At 35.2% G+C, this 23,410-nt stretch overlaps 1 protein-coding gene across 23 annotated transcripts in view; it reads left to right on the top strand.

Annotated features, from left to right (window-relative positions):
- The window catches only part of ZBTB20 (zinc finger and BTB domain containing 20), a 1,063,249-nt gene that overhangs the window by 188,123 nt on the left and 851,716 nt on the right, over positions 1 to 23,410 (top strand). For all 23 annotated transcript variants that reach the window (XM_056797120.1, XM_056797129.1, XM_056797131.1 and 20 more), the window contains one exon: positions 18,985 to 19,040. The gene's annotated coding sequence lies outside the window, so the exon portion shown is untranslated. The remainder of the gene's footprint in view (positions 1 to 18,984; positions 19,041 to 23,410) is intronic.

Genomic DNA, 23,410 nt, shown 5'->3' with positions numbered 1-23,410 from the left:
ACCTTCTGTAGGGAGACATATTTAAAGACCCAAACAAAGGCTCACTTTCCTGTAAGCTCAAGAACTTGATAAGGATATTTCAGTGTTCCTCCTCCCATCTCTCCCCTGAAAACCTATAAAATTGGTATCCATATGTACATTTTGAAAGTGGCATCCTTATAGAAGCACTTATATCAGGATTTTGATTGATAGAGCTCTTCTTAAATGTTAAAGAATATGTCTATGGCCTACATCAGGCTCTCATCCCCTCAAGCCTGGACTATTCCATTCTCCTGCCTTCAGTGTCATGCCTCCAGTCTACCCTCTACACAGCCTCTCAAGTGATTTCCCCAAAGCTCAGACCTGATCATATCAGTCCCCCACTTAATAAACTCCAGCAGCTTCCTATTATCTTTAGGATCAAATATAAATTCCTTTGTTTGACATTTAAATCTCTTCACAATGCCTTTGCACTGGTTGGGTCCCATGCTTGAAATGTACTTTCTCCCTTTGAAAGCCCTGGTTTCAAGGTTCATCTCTGGGGACACCTTTTACATGAAATTTCCTCCTGATCTCTGAAGCTGCCTAGCACCCCTTCTCCCCAGACTACCTTGTCTTTACTGTCTATATACATGACGTGCAGACTTTTACTTGTTCTTGTTATCTTCCCCTTTAGACTATAAGCTCCTTCATGACAGGGAATGCCTCACTTATTGTCTTTATTTTCCCAGAACCTAGCACATAGTAAACATTTACTAAATGCTCTTTATTTGATTGATTGATTTGTTTTTATAGGTCTCAGCTGTGAGATTTCAGGCATACTATAAAGACAGAACCATATTGATTCATGATGAGTAATTGGTCTGGCATCGGGCTGTGAAAAGAATTCCGAAATGTTAACAGACAGTTCAGGGTATGTTGCCCTCAGGTTCTTCCTACCTGCACTAGCATAGTAGTTAGTTAGTCAGTTGAAGCTGCCACCTGAAAACAAAATGTCATTTAGCTCAGCCCTGGTTCATTAGAAGCATTATTTCCATGTCCTTATTTCAGGTAACATTTGGTGGGTAGGAGTGTGGACGTTTGTTATTTGGGAAGATTCATAAGAATTTACTTACTTCTCTGTTGGGTTTGTTTCTCACTTTAACAGATTTTCTATACCACAGAACTGAAGTGTATCAATAAACATCAGAGATAAAGCCTCCATTGCAGGTTTTTCTCTGCTGGTGAGTCAGTTAACTGCAGTGTAAGCAGTGAAAAATATATGTCTCATCCATTTCCTTATAACACACTCTACTTCTTTACTTACTAAAGAATATTTTTTGGGCTCTTTTCATATTATTGAAATAAACAGCCTCTTTTGCTGCAATTTGTGGACAAATGTGTTTGAGGGCATTGGAAATTTATAGCTGCAGATCTAAAAAAATTCTACCTGATGGTATGAAAATAAAACAATTTTTTCCCATCTCCTTTTCCTGCTCTTAACTTTTATATTTTAGTTTTCTGTCTACTTCCCCTCTCCCTCCTGTAATAACTGTATTCATGTAAGTAGCAGTTTTGACTTGGATAGAATCTCAGAGGTTAATACCTTGACTCTTTCATTTTACAGGTGAGGAAACTGAGACCCCAATCTGAAATGATTTTCCCAAGGTCATATTGAATTTAATAAAGCAGCAGAATCAGGTTTCACATCCAGGAACTGACATCAAACTAGCATTCTCTCCTTTGGACCATCCTGCTTTACACTGTGTGCCTCTCAATGACATGTTTCTATCTTGCTTTTGGATACTCATTAAAAATTTGGAACCATATGACTTTTCCTTTGGAAGGGATTTTATGTGTCATCTAGTTTTAACCTGTTTCTCTCTCTCCTTCCTTCTTCTGATCAGGAATCTTTTACATTATCAGTGACATATGGTTGTCCAAACTTTTCCTTCAATATGAAGATTAAGGACAATGCATCTTTGGCTATCCTCTTCAGTTGTGTTTGTACTTTATCTCATATACCAGAAAAAAAAATTTGACCAGGAGAGTAGAAATATTCTTTGCTCCTCATTGTTTCCAGCTTGACACTTTTCTACATTCTTCTCTTAGCCGAGTTTCACTCCAATCTATTGATAGCACTTCGTCCAGATCCTTGTAAGATTCTACTCCTGGTCTCTGGGGTTATTGCTTTCTTTTTATATGATATTTTGTTTTTTCCTAAATTATATGTAAAAATGTTTAACCTTCTTCTAAAAGCAATTTTTCAGCTACATTCTCTCCTTCCTTCCCTGGGATAGCAAACTATCAGATATAGATTTTACATATGCCATAATGTAAAATATTTTATTAATCGTTTAGATGAGAACTTGAACAAGAAGAATGAAAAAAAAATGAAATATAGTATGTTTAAGTCTAAATTCAGCTTTGATCAATTCTTTCTTTGTAGGCAGATGGCATTTTTGATTATGAGTCCTTGGGGATTGTCTCTTGCCTTGCTTTCTTTTAAGAGTTTAGTACCTGGCTTATAGTTCTCTACCCCAAAATGTATTTAATTATTTGGGGACTTCAATATAAACATTGGTGTTCCCTCTTTCATACTGGTTTCTGAATCAATCAGTTATGAATATTCTAAACTTTGGTTTTTGACATCATTCCACTTAACTTTATTCAGGCAGAGTTATACCCTTCATCTCATTGTTGTTTGTTTAATTTTTTTCCAGTTATGTCTGATGCTTTTTGCCCCCATTCATTTTTCTTAGCAAAGATACTGGAGTGGTCTGCCATTTCCTTCTCCAGTTCATTTTCCAGAAGAGGAAACTGAGGCAAACAGGGTTAATTGATTTGCCTCTGGTTCTACAGTTAGTAAGTGTCTGAGGTCAGATTTGAACTCAAGAAGATGAAGTCTTCCTTATTCCAAGACTAACTTTCTATCCACTATACCACCTACCTACCCTTAATCCTTGATCTCATCATCATCCGTAATTATCCTGCCTCTCTGATCCCAAACTCTGAAATTCCTCTTTTGGATTGCAAGATCCTATCCTTCTCTCTTCCCCTATGCCTTCTTCCTCTCAAACCAGTTTCCTTCATTTTCTCTCTCTTCACTCTCTAGTCATTTCACCTGTTCCTGCTATCTCGGTCCTTATTCCTGCCCTTTTTTCACATTTTGGGCCTCATTGCTATCCAATTGGCTTTTTGTCATATCGCCACTCACATGGATCACTGAACCTGTTTAGTCTCCATTTCATTTTGCTCCTCCCTGACATGGGTATCGATTAAGGCTAGCCAAAAACTTGGTAGCAAATACAGTCCTTGTCATAGACATAACTAGAAATTTGTCATTCTGTGATCTAGCCAAAGGAAGAAATGGTAAGTTTTGTCACAGCACAGCAATGTTTTCAAAAGCTAAAAATGAGTAATTAAGTGCATTTGAGGAAAGAGAGTGAACAGACATCTAACATTTGCTAAAGCTTTGTCAGTGGCACAGTTTCTTGTTGCTGCCAAGGAGAAGATGCCCTGGGGCTCAAAGGAGGCTTCTTCAGCAATATCTAATCAGATTGGGTTCGCCAATCCCAGCCTGCCCTCAGAATCAATTTGCACAACTTAAATGGCCCTGGGAATCCAGGATGCAGAGGTGGGGCAATCTCAGGAACCACCCCATAGGCCAAAGCTTCTAGTGAAAGTTGTTAGCCTGGGGCAATATCTAGCAACCTTGAGAATTTGTCCAGTGCTGTGGTCTGACGGGTGACTCTTTGAATCAGCTTGTTACTGCAGAATAGGTGAATCATTTGGGGAGGATTCCGCAGATGGGATTTTCTTATAGCAGGGGGCACTTGGGATTCTGCCTCTGCATGGTCTGGGTGAGTCTGTGTGTCTCCCTCTGGGCCAGACCCATTCGGAAATGAGTCCTGTACTGGTGTTACCATAAGGCTTGGGCGGAGCGAGGGGGTGAGCTAGCCTGTTTTTATCAGTGAATGGAGAGAAAGGACTGGGGAATTGATCTGTGCTGCTTAGGTTGCTAGGGGTGACAGCAGTTAATGAGGCCTGACCTCAGACTGAACTAACTAGGCTTTTGTATCAGTCTCTGAAGCTCCCTTGTCTCTAAAGTTAGGTAGGGCAAGACATTGCAGAAAAAAGACTTTAGCCTCTCAGGCATTAGAAAAAAGCAACCCTATGAATTAGCATGGACCTTAAGAAACAGTCGTTGAGTCTCTGGTTTACCTTAAGTGATAACCAAGTCAGATTTATAGCTAGCAGGGACCTTATAGTTCATTTAGTCCAACACTTATTTTACAGATGGGGAAATTGAGGCCCAGATTGGTCACTTTCCCAAATTCACACCCTCTAACTCCACATAAAAAATTCACTAACAGCATAATTGAAAAGAACACTGTCCAAGGAAAGCATCCTGGTCTCTAGTACTTAGTAATTACATAATTATGGGCAAATCACTTATGCTTACTAGACCTCGGTTTTATCATCTGTAAAATGGGTATAAATGATACCCACAGTTACTCTCATAGAGTTGTCAGGATCAAGTGAAAGAATCCATCTAAAATGCTTTATAAAACTTAAATAATTATCTAAATATCAAGTATTATTATTTGTAATATGATTAAATCCAACTGACAATTTAATCTAAGTAGCAAGCCATGTGGAAAAACATAACCAACAATAGCCAGGTCTCTTGAGCTTTAGAATGAAAATGGTGAAATATTCAGAAAGTTAGTCTCTTTGATAATGGGACATCAGTTCTTTATTACTGACTACTTGGTTTCATCATATCCTCCTTATTTCTCTTTCTCCAAGGCTCTTCACAGTATGGCCACTGTACCAAAGAAGATGCATTCAGTGTACATTCCGATGAATGAGCATTTAGTTTGGACCAAATTTTATGGATTCCAGCTTTAATTTCCATGAATCAATAACTCTGTGACTTGATAGTGGTCAGCATGTTTTCCATTAGGCAAATTGTATTGACAAATATCTGTGTATTTAAAAAAATCAGATATTCCGTAAGATATTATATGTGCTTGGGTGCTCCTTTTGTGCTTTATTTTCTCTCCATTATATACTTATTACATCTTTTTTATATTATTATATATGGCATTCCAAAACTCATATTTCAGTTTTAAGGTGTTAAAGTTGAATATGATTAAAATGTTGCATGTTTTATCTCCCTATTAGATTGTAAATTTCTTGAGATCCTCTCTATTGACTGCAATGTGCTTTATATGCTTTGTAGACAGTAAGCACTTAATAAATATTTATTGAATTGAAATGGCAGCATAGATTAGAATAATCCCTTGTGGAAAATGTTTTATTCTTTTCAGAGAGGTAGATAAACTTAAGCAGATCAGGGAAATACCTCTAATTCCCATCTTCAGTTCGGGGAACCTGACTGCCTTCTCCAAGTATCAAACTGGTACTTTTTACTGATACCTGAGCAAAGACAAGAGGTTTGCACTTAACACTCAAAATTTTGGCACTTCATGATTTGTGCTATACTAATGTCTACAGGGAAAAATTGGTCCCTCAGAGTACTGAGTGACTGTCAGCTTGATTGTGTGTGAAAGCTCCTGTTCTATCATGTGATTTCATCAGGAACCCGAGATCAGCAAACCTGTGTTCTTTGGGGAACTTGTTCCCACGACATTCTGAATACATGGCAAGAGCACTAATATTGGTAATAAAACATTATATATTGTACAAGTGAGGCTTGAAGGCTTTATTCTCTGGTTGCACGGTCTATTGTTTCATGAGCCTTCCCTAAACACATCAGGAAAAAGAATCTTCTAGCTATTGCTTTAATGAATCAGTTATTTTGTGGAGCTTTTGAAAATGGTATTTTTCAGGAAGATTCCCCATTTGTACCCCTATTGTATAATTTAGTGGCATGCTTGCTGCATTCAGCTTACCTGTGAAGGTCAAGCATTTTGTGACCACTGAAAGTCTGATCTGCGTTTTCCACAGACAATTATCTAAATGTTCTCATTATTTAGAATGGATATTTTAACCATCTCAAGGTTTATTTTTGCTAGAAGTCTCAAGTGTTTTCATTTATTGAATAGTGAATCCAATTGAAGATGTTTTTAATCATTTTTTAAAATCTCATTTTCTTTGAAAAAAATCAAGATTACATTGACATATCCAATGTAAATGAATAGTAAACTTTTTGTTTAGATTGGTTTCAGCTTTACCATTTTAATAGAATCCTAGTTGGAGCTAAAAAATATTTTTGACACGGTTAGCCTTAGCAGATTTATGTAGGTAAGATAGAATTGGATGCCAGAAATGCAGAATAGGATTTATTGGTTATCACAAATTGGAAAGGTTGATAAGTTAATGAAAGCTGATTGGCAGTGGAATTTATTACAGAAACTCCAAGATGGACAATGGAAAATGATAGTTTTACTAATTAATAAGTAGCATATCCCGAAGATATAGATTAATGAACTATCATTTAAAATCTTTATCAGACTTAAATTTAATTGAATAGTTAGACTGACGGAGATGTGTAATGTCGAACAATGGGAATAAGGAAGAAACTGCTGAAAATAGATTGCTATTGATGAGAAGCAGATAAAAGGAGACTTGAAAAATATGAAATCAGGATATCTAGTTAACAAGCATATTAGACTGTTAGCTCTACATTCTTAATAGAAAGTTTGTGAAGACATGGGATTTTTGAGAGATAAAAATGAAATTAAGAAAAGTAAATAAAAATAACATAACAGGTAGTAGATTTACAGTGTGTCAGACCTTCTTTTCCATATGACACCGAATGGGGGGAATCAGAAAACATTTGAGGATAAAGAAATTGATGAATTTATTACAAAGAAGTAATGCTTAATAACTATAATAATGCCTAAAATAGAGAAAACATAACTAACAGGGGTAAGGGAAATAGATTTTTTAAACTTCAACAAAATATTTATTATAGCTTCCCTCAAAAATTATAAAATTGCTTTGGGTATGGATTGGAATATGAGGCTAGAATACTGTAAATTAACCTTTTGGTCAAATTGTAATAATGTTAAAGAAAGGCTTCAAATTGTATATAGGAATATGCATTAGATGCCAAAGAATTGTTATTAGACCTAATGACATTGAGGGGTTTTGTTAATATAAATAAATTTTACATTTCTTAGTTCAAGGAGAACAGCCCATCTCAATTTGCACAAGAGAAGTCCACATAGTGAAAGGGGCACTGTCAGTTTTTCAGGCTATAATATCAAAGTGGTGGCTTTGTATAGTAGAAAAAATGTTGGCTAACCCATTAGAAGATTTGGGTTCTAATCCTTGCTCTTCTATTTACTACCTCTGTGATCTTAGCATCTTTCACCTCTTTGGGTCTACATATCATTTGTAAAATAGGAGATTAGACTAACTGACCTCTAAGTTCCTTTCCAGATATAAATCTTTGCCCCTCCTTTGAAATTTCTTTCTTTGTTATTAAAAATAGAGATTTTAAAGGACAAATTGCAGATTTGGAGAGAGTGAAATAGTAAGTACCAGGCTACTTTCAGGTCTGGTCAAGGAATATGTCTGGCATGTTATATTCTGATTTGAGTTAGACATAATTTCAACTGGCTACAAAATTCTAGGTAGAAATTATTCTACTCATAAAAACTGGCAACTCCTTGGTATCTTAGAGAGCTGCCTGATAGGTTAAGTGATTTACTCAGTATTTCAGAGACAGGACTTGAAACCAGTATTTCCTGTGTTCAAGGTTAGCCTTCTGCCTATCACTCTATACTGTCTCTTATGAAAAGATGTGGAAAATGGACATTCCTCCAAATGCTTTGATGTCAGAGAACATTCCAAGCCCTAGAGACTAAGCATTTTTCAGCCTGGAACTTATGAAAAAGTGCTTTCATAGAATAAACACTTGATATTTGTTGAATTAATGAATAACTTGCTAGTAAGCATTTGTTAAGCATGTACCATGTACCATGTGTTCTGTTAAGTAATAAATGCAAAGACAAAAATGAAAACTTGAAACTGGTCTCAATTTTTAAAATGCTTATGGCACATTAGAAATTTATCAGTAAATGAATTTATCCTTATATCTTGGCCAGAATAATCTTCCTTCCCATACTGGTCATATTACCCCTCAGTGACTAACTAATAACTTTTAAATAAAATTCAGACTTCTCTATTTCCTATTTTGTCCAGGCCCTCTACAACTTAACACCATCCTACCTTTCCAAACTACCTAATACTCTTCCCAGAATTCGTTTATGGTCTAGCCAAACTACTTAGTTTTTTTGAAAATACAGCCGGTCTCTCCACTCTGTGTCTTTTCTCAGGCTTTTGACAATTCCTTGAGTACCCTCCTTCTCCATTGTTGAACTGTTGAATTAACTGTTGAACCCTATTATGTTCTTTCACATATCTTCTACAGAAATCTTTCCCTTATGCCTTAATATTTGACTTTCTTGTTATTCATTCTACGTTGTAAACTCCTTGAGAGGCTGGACTGTGCATTATTTGAACTCTAGCTCCCTAGTAGTCTAGAACATTGCTTTGCACATAGTAGGTATTAATAAATAATTGATACAATGTAATAAATTTTTTAATGAGACCAATCCAGGCTAGTTCCTGAGTATTAAAACAGTACTAGATGTGGGATGAGATTTAGTTTTTCCTTTCTTTAGGGCCATTTATGTTTAATATTTGAGTGGGGGGAACTTCTGATGTATATGTATATAATGTGTGTATGTGTGTGAGTTTGGATATCTCAGTGACCAAACCATTTTTCTCTTTATATTTTATTAATATTTCTTAAATAAATAAATCAGTGTAGTTCTGTGTCAAAATGGGAATGGTGAGATAGAACAGATAGTCCTAGTAGAACAGGAGATAAGGAAGAACAAGACCTGGAATGGGAAAGAAAATGTACTCAGTAAATTCCAGAGAATCTTAGGACTAGAGATTAAAGTTTTAGATTAGAGAATGAGGAAACCATACTTAATTCTTCTTCAATTCTTCTTCAACTATGGAAGTGAATAAGAAATGATATTTAACTATAGAATCAGAAGGTCCAAGGACTCTTGTAATCCCTGTCTTGGGCTAAAACTAGAAAAAGAACTAGATTTCTTGAATGATCAGGAAGAGATGGACTAGACCAAAGATAGATCAAACTTGTAGTTTTATAATTTCTCCCCTAAGAGGGAGAAAGATAGGAAAGGCAACCAGCATTTATTAACTACTATGTTAACAGGCTCTATGCTAATTACTGGTGACATAAATATAAGCAAAAACAAAGTTCTTATTATCAAGGAGCTTACCTTCCAATGGTGGAAGATAATAGACAAAATGGAATATATGTGAAAATTTGTACATAAATGCATATGGGTAGGGCCTACACTGTACATAATTTGACAGGATAAGTTCATGAGTGATTTTCCATGAACTTTTTTTCAAAAAGTATAGTTTAAAACTCTGATTTTGTCAATTGTAGAAAAATTCAGTAAATATTTTTTTGGAATAGATGACTCTAATAAAGGATCTTAAAATATCAATTTTTTGTTAATCCTTGGAAAAAGACAAAAGAAATAATTCCAAAAAAACTGATGAATATAATAATAACAAATTTCATCTTGTTAACAGGCTTTGCCATCAGTGGGTGTACCTAGAAATCTAAAGTTTGGTACACTGAGTGCAAGTTCTGTGGTACAATGAGATTGCTGTCATTGGGAACACTCAATCTGTCAGATAGATGGGGATGCCAAGGAAGTTTTCAAATTGCTACAGTTTTAGCCACTGAGTTAACTCTTTTGCCCTCACAAAGATGTATTTTACTTTAAACTGAATTTTAAAAATCACAAAGAAGTAATTCCATATTTGGAAGGTAATAATTCTAGAGCATCATATATTGATACCTGCTGAGGGATCAGTGACCTGCCATTGCCAACAAATGCCATTTTATGTCAATATATGGATTTCTCTGGCTTAAAAGTGTTAGGGAAAAGGAAGAAGATGACATCTGTTGGAGGATTTCCCAGCTGTATATTTTTAACTAATATTTTCTGGGGGCATTTTGGCCCCTAGAGATTTTTGAGAAAGAGAACCCCCTTTTTAAGTGCTTAAAACTGAAATCAAATTCACCAGCAAGTTATTAAAAAAATTTGTTGGAATTTAGTCAGAGTAGAGTGCTTTTGATGTTATTTTTTTAAGATGAATGAATTAGTAGGCTCATTTAAGATACAGAAGCATTTATTAAATCTCATCAACTTAATTGATTTCAACAGACATTTGTGGGCCTACTGTGTTCAGAGAACAATCCTAGATGTTGGAAGATTTGCAAAGATTAGATAAAGCAAAGAGTTTAGAATCTAGTAGGATGATATAACATACACAAATAATTAGGATACAAAATAATTCAGGATAATAATTCACATAACAGTACACAAGACTTTCAAATTATTTAAAATTTCTGGCTTTATTTCTACTTCAGAAGTAAAGTTTAAAACCACATATCATTTCATATTCACTCCAGAGTCCTGGCCAAGAAAACTTCAAATGGGGTTATGAATGGTCAGACATAAGTGAAAACAACTAAACAACAGACAACATCTTTTAATATAGTTCTTCCCACTGCTGAGGGAACCAAAAATTCAAGAGAAACAGTGTTCCCTGATACATTAGAGTGATACTAAGAATATATGAATGAAAAAGCACTTATTAGGCACTTAGTATGTCCAAGCAGGGACTCGGACACAAACAAACAAGATAGTCCCTGCCCTCAAGGAATGGATATTCTCATCTATACCATAACCTTAGTCAACCATAATTTTTTAATCAAGATGTTTATGAACTGATATTGTGTGTGTAGGGGGTGTAAATAATGAGAAGGAAAAATCATTACTGCTGATTCATTCTGAGATGTATTCTGGGCTTGAAAGAAAGAGTATAATCTCTAATACTTTTTTAATCTGTGCTCTGGTACAATGAGAATTAAAGGTTCAGATTGACTAAGGTAAAAATAAATGCTTGTTGACTGACTGACATTTTACTTTACTTAGGAAGTTAGCAGTGTCCACTAAAGAAGATTTTCAGTAACAAAAATAAAAAAAAATCTTCAATTCATCAAAAGATCTAGTTAATCAGCATTTATATAGGTTCAACTGGCATTTGCTTTTACCTACAATAACTACTCTGTTATTTTGTGAAGTCACAGATAAAGAAGAAAAAAATTAAAATTAGAAAGAAATGTTTTTAGACTTGTAATACATCTTTATATTTTTATTTTTATTCTTAAACAGCTCAGGAGTATTTACATACCAGAAAAGAAAAAGAAGTTCCTATGTGTAACTTTAAATATATAAATGTTTATATACACACATATATGAAACTATGGATCTCCATTTCACAAAATGCTTTTCTTTTTCTTTTAAATATAAAATAAACCTTATACATTACTATCAAAACTGTCCTGGTTGCCTGACCTTCTGAATATCATTCTGATCTTGTTTGTGAAATTTAGAAAATGTTAAATTTCCCTTTATCTCCTCCCATTCCTATTTCCTCTGTGCTTAAAAAAAACAAAGCCATTGTGACAAATAATTATAGCTAATAAGAACTAATATTTATATAGTGCTTACTATGTGCCAAGACTGTGCTAAGCACTTTACAATTATTATTTTAATCTCATTTGAAGCTCACAATAATCCTGGGAAGTAGGTACTATTATAATCTTTATTTTACAGATGAGGAACGAGAGGCAAAAAGAAGTTAAGAAACTTCTCTAGGGTTACATGGCTGTTAAATTTCTGAGGCTGAATTTGACCTCAGATCCTTTCCACAACTGCAGGCCCAATATTCTATTCACTGTGCCACCAAAAAAGCACAGTCAAGCAAAATGAATCAACGCAATGGCCATGTTCAAAAATAGATGCTCCTTTCTTCATTTTGTGTCTATCACCTCTCTGTCAGGAAGTAACATGCTTCTCTGAGGACATAGTTGCTTATTGCATTGATCAGAGTTCTTAAGGTTTTTGAAGCTGCTTTTTTCTTTTTTTTTAAACCCTTATCTTCTGCCGTAAAATCAATATAAGTATCACTTGCAAGGTAGAAGTGTGGTGTAGGCTAGGCAATTGGGGTTAAGTGACTTGCCCAGCATCACTTAGCTAGGAAATGTGGAGGTTAAATTTGAACCCACAAACTCCCATCTCTAGCTTTGGCAGCTTCATCTGCTCAGCTACCTTGTTGCCCCCACAAGGTGTTTTTCTTTAAAAAGGTATCTTTTTATAAATCGTTCTCTTCACTCTGCTCATTTCTCAGTTCATGCTATCCAGAACTTTCTGAACCCTTCTCCATCATTTCTTATGGTAAAATAATATTCTATTCCATTTATTACATTCATCTATCAACCATTTACCAATTGTTCAAGAGGAAATCCAACGCACTTCTTTAGATTCTAGTTCTTTTCTTCTCCTTCTCCCTTATATAACACCAGGGAGGTTTTTTTTTTTACTTGTGACTATTCCTGCCCAGGTATTTCCCTGCCTCTGCCTGACTCCCCCAATCCCAATTTGTTTCCCAATTGAATTTGATATATTATTAATAATAAGTCAATCAAGTAACATGTATTAAATACCTATTTGCCAGGTGGTATGATATTTTTGCAAAAAACTATATGAGTATGTTTTGCCCTTCTTTGTTAGCTTCGGATAAAAATAAGGTTTGCTTATTCCCAATCATATCACTTTTTCCTACGTTTTTGTTTTTCTCATGCACTCCAATGATGAGAAATCTCAAGTTCCACTTCTTTATTCTTCCTTTTACCCTCCCTTCTCTTCTAGTCTTCTAAAATTTAATTCATGTAAGTTTTTAAGGCCCCTTGGGTGCCTTTCTTACAAAATATTTTAAATAAATTGTTTTATATGTTCTTGTAGGAAGCACATATTTCATACTTCAAAACTCTGAAATTTTAGTTGAAAAAGATTGAGTAAATAATTCAAGAAAGCATTTTGTTTACCTTTTAATAATTAAGCCATTGAGATGGCGTACTTTTTATAGTCATTGAGTTTTAATTTATTTATTTGTTGGTACTGATTTTTTAAGATTTAGTTAAGGTGGACTATTGGGAAAATGTGGATAAGAAGAATTTAGGAATACATAAAAAGAGTAAGTGACATAGGATACTTTAAAAGAACCCAGGATTTGCTGGTTCAGATATTCCCAGCAAATGCAGATTGCTTAGATTTCATAAATTGGTCAATTATCTTTGAAAGCTTCTGTGGCTAAAATATTCCTCATCCTCAAGCCAAGCTAGTAAGGAACCTCCCAGACTTACCTAAGATGGCCCTGAAGTAACAGACATATAGTCCACCTTTAGATCCATAACCTTTCCAACTTTGTAGGACTTAATAGGTCTTTTTTAGCTGATCTTTTGGGAAGGCAGGATCACCTTCATGCCATGATATTAGTATATCAGAGGAAGAATTTAAAGGAGAACTTAAAGGTACATGAGAGTAAAATTAGAAAGGTTTAGATGAAATTAAAATGAGACTGAAGAAATATGTGGCATATACTCTTCTTACATAGCCAGCATAGATACAGAAAGTACTCTATATGTTATCCTATTTGGTTCTCACAACATCTCTGTAATGTACATGCTATTATTATCCTTATATTACAGATAAGGTCATTGAGATTCAGAGAGGTCCCACAACTTATAACTGGCGGAGGCATGTTTCAAACTCATGTCTTCCTGATTCTGAAGTCAAGTCTCTGTGCATTCTGCCCAGGAAAATTTCCTACCTCTCTATTAAGAAGATAAAGGAGAAAATTCTACAGTAAAGATGGCTCTTTGCTATAAAATCTCTTGAGGATTTGATTTGGTTTGATTTTGCTCTTCTGGACACTTTTAGAATAGACCTAAGCCTTTGAGTCTATTCTAAAACCTACCAGATTTCCATGTTATTCTCCATACTAGGCATTTCTTTAAAGCTAAGCTAAATGATTTACTTAGAAAATTTGTTTGCTTTCCTGTGATTGGATTAGAACCAAACTAGTTTTTATAAGCAGAGGACTGGCATATATTTTATATGCTTCTAGATCTTGGTTACCTACAGAGTTCTTTCAGTTTATGTTTTCATAACTTGAATTTCAATTAATGTTAGAAACATATTAAGAAAAAATACAAAGTTTTAAAGTATATCTAGTGAATAAGTATTGTATATTTCACAGTAGTAGTAAAGTATTGCTTTTAGAAGTTTTCACTCACCTTACCTCAGATTGAAGGAAAAACCTCCATATTTTGTATATTGTTAAGTAACAGCAATGACAATTAATATCCTTAAGAATCACCACCATGAGAAGCAGCCATGGTGTAGTGGGTAGAAAGCCAACTTCAGTATAAGCAAGACCTGGGTTCAGTTTTCTGTCATATCCCAGCTGTGAGATTCTGGACAAGTCATCGAATGTATCAGTCGCTCTACTGCTTCTCCCCTGCCCCCTCCCAGCTCCCTATAGTGATGAAATCACTCCCTTTCCCCCCAAAAGGTAATGCTATTATAATATGAGGATAACCTTTGAACTGCATGTTAAGCCCCCATGATGAAAACACATTTGTTTATGCAAGAATGAACAGCATGGTCTTGTTGATGATTGAAATCTTCATCTGTTCATATGGCATGTTTTGTCTCTCTGTAATGCTACTCTCATTTAAATTGATATGTTATAACTAATGTGTTTCAAGGGCATGCTTCCTACTAGACAAAGATAACACAACACCTAAAGTTTTCAACATTTCAGGCTTTGCTTTTTCTTTTATAATTAATTAATTATGTATGCAATTAATAGCTATGGGGTATCTGGATGAGAGTGTTACAAGTATTACCTGTTTCTTTTGTTCATAAGACCTATTGATCATTGTGGTTTGCTTTGGTGAGGCATTAAAAAAATCCTTGGACAAACAGTTGGCCTAAAGTTTTAACCAGAAAGGGGACAGATGGACATTTTCAAATGAATTTCTGAACTGCTCAGGAAACCTAATGATGTGGCTTCTAAAGGAATTTTCCTGTATAGAAAACAGGCTCTTGACACTTATTATTATTCCTTTTAAATGTATTTCATGTATTCACTAAAGTTCTACTTTTGTATGAAACCCAAACTCATACCATCATAGCTGCTAAAAGTATTTCCATTTGAGTTTTTCTGAACATGTCACGTCTATGGTCATTTAATGCTTTTTTTGTTCTTTTACAAATATAAACTCTGATGTGGCATCATTTTCAATAAAATCTATTTTTGGCACATGTATTATTTTTAAAAATCATATTATTAGTGATTCACTCTTTCTAATACTGATCTGGGAAATGTTGCATCACAATTTGATCTATCCTCTTTTCCTGGGTAATAAATGGATTTGTTGTTGAAGTATTATAATTTTGTCACAGAAATGAGGAAGTGTCACTATCCTGTTATATCCCTTACTTGGAAATGAAAGAAGCATTTCCTCTATGGCATTTTTACCCAGGTAAAATCTTCCCTTGTCCAGTTTACTGCAAAATCTCAGTAGTATCTAAGACAAACTATAGTTCTGCTCAAACAAAATAAAGCACCTTCCTTAATCTGTTAGTTTAAGAGGATCAATCTTAGCTACTTTGATCAGACCAAAGTTCACCGCATAAGCTCTATATAAATATTACATTTAGGATTATAAATTCAGGTCAAGGTAGATTTCAGTGGGGCTCCCCATCTGGGGCAGGGAATCACTTTATATGTCCAGAAGACTTACAGTTTTTACTACTGATGACTCTCCTACCCATGATGTTCCTCTGAATTATACAGCATTGTTAGATTATATTTCCAAAAATGGAAAGAGATTCTGCAAAAATTTCAGGAGTCATTTTATACTTAAGATTTTCACTCCAGTGCTGCTTTCTTTACTGGTATATTTAGCAGGGAAGATGTCGGGGCAAGAGGATGTGGGGGTCAGATAAGAATTATGGAAGAGAAAAAGAGAAATAGTGTTGAGTGTTAGGAATAAGTTTTTTAGTTTGGCAGGAAAGAGGACTAAGGGTTGGGAGAGTATTTGGAAGTGTCTGTGAAAAAAGAAAGGAGGTATGGAGGGAAAAATATCAGCAAGCTGAAACTACTGTTTATAAAGCTATAGGTTGGAAACCTATACTTGCCATGTCTCTTGTTTATCCCTTATCTTCTCTCCAAGTCAAGAAGTGTTCATCCCTTCTTACTCTCAAGCTTACTAATATTGGTTACTCCAGCTTTTTATAGACATTCCATCTCGTGATTGGTAATTTTCATTGACTGTCCATCATGTCTAGAATTTTTTCCCTTTCATTTCTGCTTCTTGCTTCCTTCAAGTCCAAGTAAAATTCCCCTCCTCTAGAAAGCCATTCCCAGTCTCCATTAATGTTATTGCCTTCCCTCTGAATATATCTCCAACTTATCTTTTATGTATCTTTTTGTATATTTATTTGTCTGTGTCCCCCTTTAAATTATAAACTCCTTGAGGATGGGGACTGTTTTGTCTTTTGTTTTTATGTCATCAAGACCTGGCACATAGAATGTGAGAAGAACATTCCAGGGCTTAGACTAGAGGTAGAAAATTGTAGGGTAGGCACTGGATATGGTGAAGAATACTTTGCCAGAAGGGTAGATTATGTGGAAGAGAGGAGCATGAGTTCAGACGGCATCCAGAAAGAGAGGGTTAAATCGAAAGGAATTTAAACTTTTTAGGCAGTATGGCATGGAATGCTTGAAAGGTTTTGAGCATAGATGTTATGTGGTCATCTCCATAATCAGTCAATCGACTACCCTTTATTAAGCTCTTTGCCACCCTGTGAAGTCTAGTTTGACAGGGGAGGGTGGTTACAGATCAAAGACTTGTTCTGAGCAGAGTTCAAGCGTTGAGGGAGAAGAGCCTGCTATCACGGACTTAGAATCAAAAGGATGTTGCGAATCACTGGATTTGAGATAAAAGAAGAGGACGAGTTAAAGATAATACTGATATTCCAAATGTGGAAGGTACTATATCTGGGCAATACTATGGATAGAAATAGTGAGTCAATTTTAGAGGAAATATAATAAAGGTGATTTTATGAAGGGAACATTTAAATAACTACATGCCTACAAGATATTATATGCAGAGAATGTTCATCTCAAAGGAAGGGTCTCCTCGAGAAGACGGCATTGGAGCTCAGTCATCAAGAAACGCAGGAATAGCCAGGCCAAGTCATGGAGGAAGGAGATGGAATATTGTGTGGCACGAACAGCAAGTCAGCTAGTATAGTTGATTTGTCATTTGGGGTTCTACAGCTAATGAGGACCTGAGGCTGGATTTAAACTCAGTACCACTTGTAGACTCCAGATTCAGCCCTCTGTACTATGTCAACTCATTGCTTCTCAAGGCAACAACAGAAGCAGATTTTGAACCAAGGCCTTCTTCTCTCTCCAAAGCCGGTATCACTGTTTCTCTAATTGGAGAAGGAAAGAAAGCCTAGGGCTTGATATATTGACTCTGAAGTTGCTTGCATACAGGCAACAATTGAATTTCCTGAAGATGAGTAAGTTTAACAGCGGACAGAGACTATGAGAGAAGAGGAACAAAAGTTTGTAACACGGAATGACCTCAAATTTTGGGGACTGCCAAGTCCAGGAAAGGAGGTATTAGGGTGTCAGCAGGAGTAATAGGAAAGGTATCTCAGAAGCCAGCAGAGGAGAGCGTTCAATAGGATTGGTGGTTAGTAAGTGTCAAAGGCTGCAGAGAGGGCACGGAGAATGAGAATAGAATTAATAAGGTTCCTTGGATTTGCCAATTAGTTGGTCACTGGTGACTTTTGAGAGAACAGTTTTAGCAGAATGGTGGGGACAGAACCAGATTGTAAGAGGTTGAGAAGAGAGTGGGTGGTGAGCAAAAACAGTAAGATCTCAAGATTTTAATTGTGTGGATTATGTTGAAGCATATAATTTTCCTTGATTAATTTTAGTGTAGCATATTTTAAAACACTGTTATGTTAGGTTTATAAGTTTTTAACCAGCTTGTGTTTATGTATACATTTTTCTATTAGTAGAACTGATTTTTGAGAGTTCAGATTTCTTATTCTCTGTGGAGATTATTAGTACACATGATATCAAGGTCATCACTGAGATTTCATAGCAAATTTAGAGATATCCTTTTCCAAGACTACAGTGTGCCAACTTCAATTCTGAAAGCATTTCCTGGTTAATTCTTCTATTCTCTGAAATGTCTCAAAAAGCAACTTATCAATAGTAAAAGCTCACAGATTCATAATAATTAGGACAAAGACTCTTCTGATTTATGTATTAAAAAATAAATGATCTTTATTATAAAATATCATGAATAAGCATAATAAAGTATTGCCAATTAAAGACCCTGATGGACAAACTTTGAGAAGTAGAGATGAAATTCCTTCCAGACTTAGCTCTGAGAGTCAGTAATTTTGTCATACTAATATTTTAATATTCCCTTCAGTGACTAGCACAGAGCCTTGCAGTACTAAACCATGGACTTGAGATAATGTTTTTGTTATTTATATTATAATTGATGCTACTAATGTGCTTTTTAAGGTTACTCGAGAATTATTTTTCTAATGTAGGTTAAACATTCTCCTTTAAAATATTATTTATACTATTAATTTTTTAAGCAAATCCTTCATTTCATAGAGAGATAGGTAGGCTTTAGATCAACTCAGATCTGAATTATGGTAGCTTTCAAATTAGTGGAATGCAAATTAATGATGTTTTGTTATACTGGTATGATTTTTGCTTTTATTTCCCCTTCATCTCTGGGAAGAGTACATATGCAGTGAGCTGGGTTTTAATCCTATGTCTTATATTTTGATGCATACTTGTTCTTCTCATATATTTAAGTATATTGGACTTTGCAATTTCCCAAGAGTTGAATATGCATTTTTTCTGTTCACCAATGGCCACCCTCTTCCCCTAGTTATCAGGTTGTTATGAAAATGCAAGGTAGTGTTTCAGCAGATGACCAAGTTTAAGTTGTGTTTTTGTTTTTTTTTACAGATTCACGGAAAAAATTGTTAATTGTTCTTCACTGCGTCAGACTTTGGAGAGTGAAGGTAAGTCTTTGGCATATATGAACTTCAACTGTTATATGATGTTTGACTTTCTTAATTCATTATCTCATACCTAACTAGCCTTTGGCAAGTTACCCACATTAACTGCTTTTACTAGTCAAAGTATTTATAATATCTAATCTTTATAAGGAAATTTATGGCTTTCAAAGCATTCTACATATATGATCTAATTTGAGTATCATTATCTTTAATCCCAAAAGAAAGAGACTTTACAGTTTCTTATTTAAAGTTCAATTTGGGTATTTCCTTTCCCCCTTTCCCTTCATTCATTGGAATAGGTCTTTCTTTTTCTTGTTTCATTAATTTAGGACACTTTCGTATTTATACCTTATTTCTTTTTAAATAGAAACGTTGGCCTGGAGCCAGGGCTGTGCTGGAGCCAGCTCTAACAGGCTTATAAGAGGTGATTGCTAAATTTTTAGTGTCTGCATTTACACTTAAAAAATCAGCAATCAGTAGAAATCAGGGCTTAATTTTTTTTTTGTTGTTGATTATCTAGATTTTAGAAAGTGTTAATAATGAAGATTAAACTTACAAGTAAATTAAAAAATTTTCACTCTCCCGCCCACACCCCTAGTAAAACTCAGTTGTTAAACGTTTACCAGCTTTTCCCCTTATTGCTCTATGAATATTACGCAAATTTGTCACGAGTGGTATAGAAAGCTCAGGGCATAAAGTCATCACCATCCTGGAGGTCTGGTCACTAAGCTAATCATAATAATAGATGGCATTTATGTAGCACTTTAAAGTCTGCAAAGAGCCTACATTCATGATCTCATTTGAGCCTCACAACATCACTGCTTACAGTTAAAAAGACAGTACCCAGCCATTATCCAGCAAGAAAGGGAGAGAATGAAAACAAACCATAAGGGAGGGATAAAGGTATTTAGAAAGCAACAAAGTGTTCAGATATATCCGTTTAGATCTATTTTAATGACTGCTGGTGGCCAGCAGACCAGAATTTCAGTTAGCAGCCATGAAGGTTGACTTCTATGGCTAACCTGTATAGAGAGCTCACCAATATTGAAGAAGGATCCAAAGACAAGAGAAGGATGTAATTACTTTGCTACTTACATGCATGGTTAGACCTTCTGGCTAGAATAGCATGGAAGAGTAATTTATTACAGAGGAGTAAATCACAGATTACATTGGAGGGGGGTGGGTTGGGGAGATCCAACCATCACTTTTGTGAATATATACACATAAGCATGTGTGAAAGCTTGTTTTTAATTTCTTTACATCAGTGCACACCTCTAACATTGCGTTTAGCAGGGGGATATGCAAATTGTTTCAAATGTTGCAGCAGCCGCCCTTTCACCTGAATGTCAAAACTGTCAGGGAGATTTAAATCAAATCTCTAGAACAGTTTTCTAAACCAGACAACCCAAAGACCGAGGTACCAACCCACAGCAAAATTTCCTTCCCCACACTTCGGAAAAGCTCCTGTGTGTCAACAGGCTAATGTCAAAGTCCTAATTCACCTGCTTTCTAATTTTAACCTTTTAAGGGTTTTATTTTATTTGACTTAATTATGGTATTTTCTACAAATTAATGATAAATGCCTTGATTAATAAAACCAAATGTCAGAGAAAATGACAACTTGATGAAAAATTAATACTCGGCAGTATTTTAAGGTACAGAAGTACCAAGGATGTACAGTCTAAATTCTATCCCAAACTCATCATTTCTGCATATAGGAAGGAAAAAACAAAATCTCGTTGTTTCACATTTCTCTCCTCTCTGTCCCCCAACTATATATGTAGAACCTACACTTCCTTCCTTTGCAATCTGTGACAGGAAAAGGATTTTAAATAATTCTTTTGGATAACAATGAAGCATACAAAACCCCCTTTACCTTTTCAACCTAGAAATTCAAACTAGTGTATCTTTGGAGTTTATATTTAAATGAGGTTATCATTCTAAGAACCATACCCGCCGAGTTTTTAAGAAGGCATCCATGACATAAAATATAGTAAATTGGTGACTTGTAGATTCTTAATAGTTCATTCAATTGTGCATATTTCATTTCTTGCATTTTAAAACTATTTAGTAAAATAATAAATCCACATGGAGAGCATACCCTTTCACAGAAAAAGTTTGTTGAAATGAAAAATTTGCTATTTTTGTAAATAGTTTCTTCCAAGATCTTGTTAAATAAACAGCACAAGATTTCTTTAGAATATAAATATTAAGCTATAACTTGTAGATTTTCTTGAATAATGCTTGTTAGTCAGAGAAACTAAAATCCCAGGGAATGTGTTTAATCTTTAAGTGATGTAGGGGAGGAGAGGAAAAGATGCCTTCATTTAAGTACTTATTCTATCTTCACTATTAAGTGCAAGGATAACTCTGGAGTATGTATGTCTTAAAATCTGAACACTGCCATTTTCTAAAAGATGCAATGAAGAGTTGATGAATGCTCTGTTAACCCTGGTTGGTTTATGCTGCTTTTTGTGGTGGTGGGGGAAGAATTATTCTAGAATATTCAAAGTAAATATGCCTAATATAGGGATATAGTCATGATAGGCCCTCTTGTGTTTTGGTTATTATTTAATTGTTCAGGGATTCAAGCTCATAGGGTATACCATCAGTTAAATGGACTCACTTGGACCATCTGTTCAGGAACTGACATGATGGTTATACCTACCTGCTTACCTATCAGCATCGTTCCTTGCCAGCCAATGTTAGAATCCCTCCTTGCTACAATATGTAGAGTAATTCTAAAAAGGAAGTATTAGGAGTTTTGATATGTATAGTATGATCAATAATGATTAGTGTTTGTCAACACCCTGTAAACACAGTATATGCCAATTCCAAGGGGAAATGCTCATTCATGTAGATTTGCTCCTTATATTTAAAACTGGAGATGGATTAGGCAGAACATTCCCTTGGCTGGCTCAATATTTTACTCTTTTTCTACCTTGTTTTGTGTCCAAGCATCCAGTCTGTACTGGCATTGCTGCTTTATGGGAAGAGGGCCACCGCCCCATCACTGCCTTGACGGCTTACAATACCTGTGATGAATAATAGCACAGGGCACTAGTTAATCATCATGTTGTAACTCTGTCTGTTCCTTCATCGTTGATCGCTGCCCAGGGCATGCAAGTTAGGCTCCTAATGCAAAGTTCAGCATTACATGTGCACGTTTGGGTTTAATAGGTATATATAAGCAGAGCATTCCTGTGCCCTTTCTATTAAATACAGTATGTTGGTCTGCAGAGGTTTTCCCTCTCCTGTTTTGTTTATATAAAGCTCCCAATGAATTGCACTTCTAGGAATAAGTCAGTTCTATCTGTTGTGTATATAAAATAAAGAAAGTCTGTACCTGGGTTAAGGTAATTCTAACCGACTTAGTGCTAGAAATTTTGTAAGGTTGTAAGTTGAGGTTTGAGAGTATTTGAGGACAGTGCCCACTGTTTGTCTATGATTCAATGTGGAAGAGAAAGAAAGAATTAAATTTAAGATCTCTCAAAGAGAATTTTGTTTGGCAGTAAATTTATTGACTCCAGAAAGGAGAAGTGCATCAGCTTTGCACAGTTTGAACCTTTTGTTCCAAGGAGTTGAGTTATGGTATTTCAAATCTGATGCTTGGTTTGCTCAGACAGACAGCAATCAGCTGGTGTTCTTTGGAGAATCTGGGGGCTTACTGGGAGTTAAACTGTGATTGCTAGACCCTCACATTTAAAGAGAAGAACTCCATCTCAGTTCTATGCAAATGCTTCCTCGCAGCCTCAGAAATTTACTGTAAAAATTCTACTACTTGTAGGAATGAGATAATAATGAATATCTCACTTATGATAAACTTCATATATTTTTGGCATGTATATGTAGTCAACTTAGAAATATATTAAGAAAGATGATTTTTATTTCTCTCAATTTTCCAACACTGAAATGTCCAGTAAATATTTGTTGGTTTGATTAATGTGTATGAACCACCTAAAATAACCTTAGGCTTCAGGGATCTTGAGAAAGAATTTTGGCTTCTTAAAAGAGCTGTAAGTGACTTACTCTGTTTTATATGGATAAAAGTTTGAAGGGGAGCTAGAATGAAGTTCAAGATACCCATTTTGACTCCTGCAAAGCTGACATCACGTAGTTTTATTAAATGCCCCTCAAAATGTCTTTATTTTTCTGGAGATAAAAATATAATGGAGATAAATTCTAACAACTAATAATTGAACCATATTTTCTAGGTATGTGGCTCACTGAATTAATGTCAGGGACTTTCAGGAACAGTTAACCCTTTCATACCCTAAAATACTACTATTGTATAAGTGATTTATTCAGAGCACTAAATAGAAACTCATTGGCTTAAAGGAATTAATTCAGTTTTTAAAGGTGTATAATGTGAG

The sequence above is a fragment of the Monodelphis domestica genome, chromosome 4, assembly GCF_027887165.1.
Source record: "Monodelphis domestica isolate mMonDom1 chromosome 4, mMonDom1.pri, whole genome shotgun sequence".
Taxonomy (NCBI): domain Eukaryota; kingdom Metazoa; phylum Chordata; class Mammalia; order Didelphimorphia; family Didelphidae; genus Monodelphis; species Monodelphis domestica.
The sequence above is the reverse complement of the archived record's forward strand: the minus strand, read 5'-3'. Positions and strand labels throughout refer to the sequence as shown.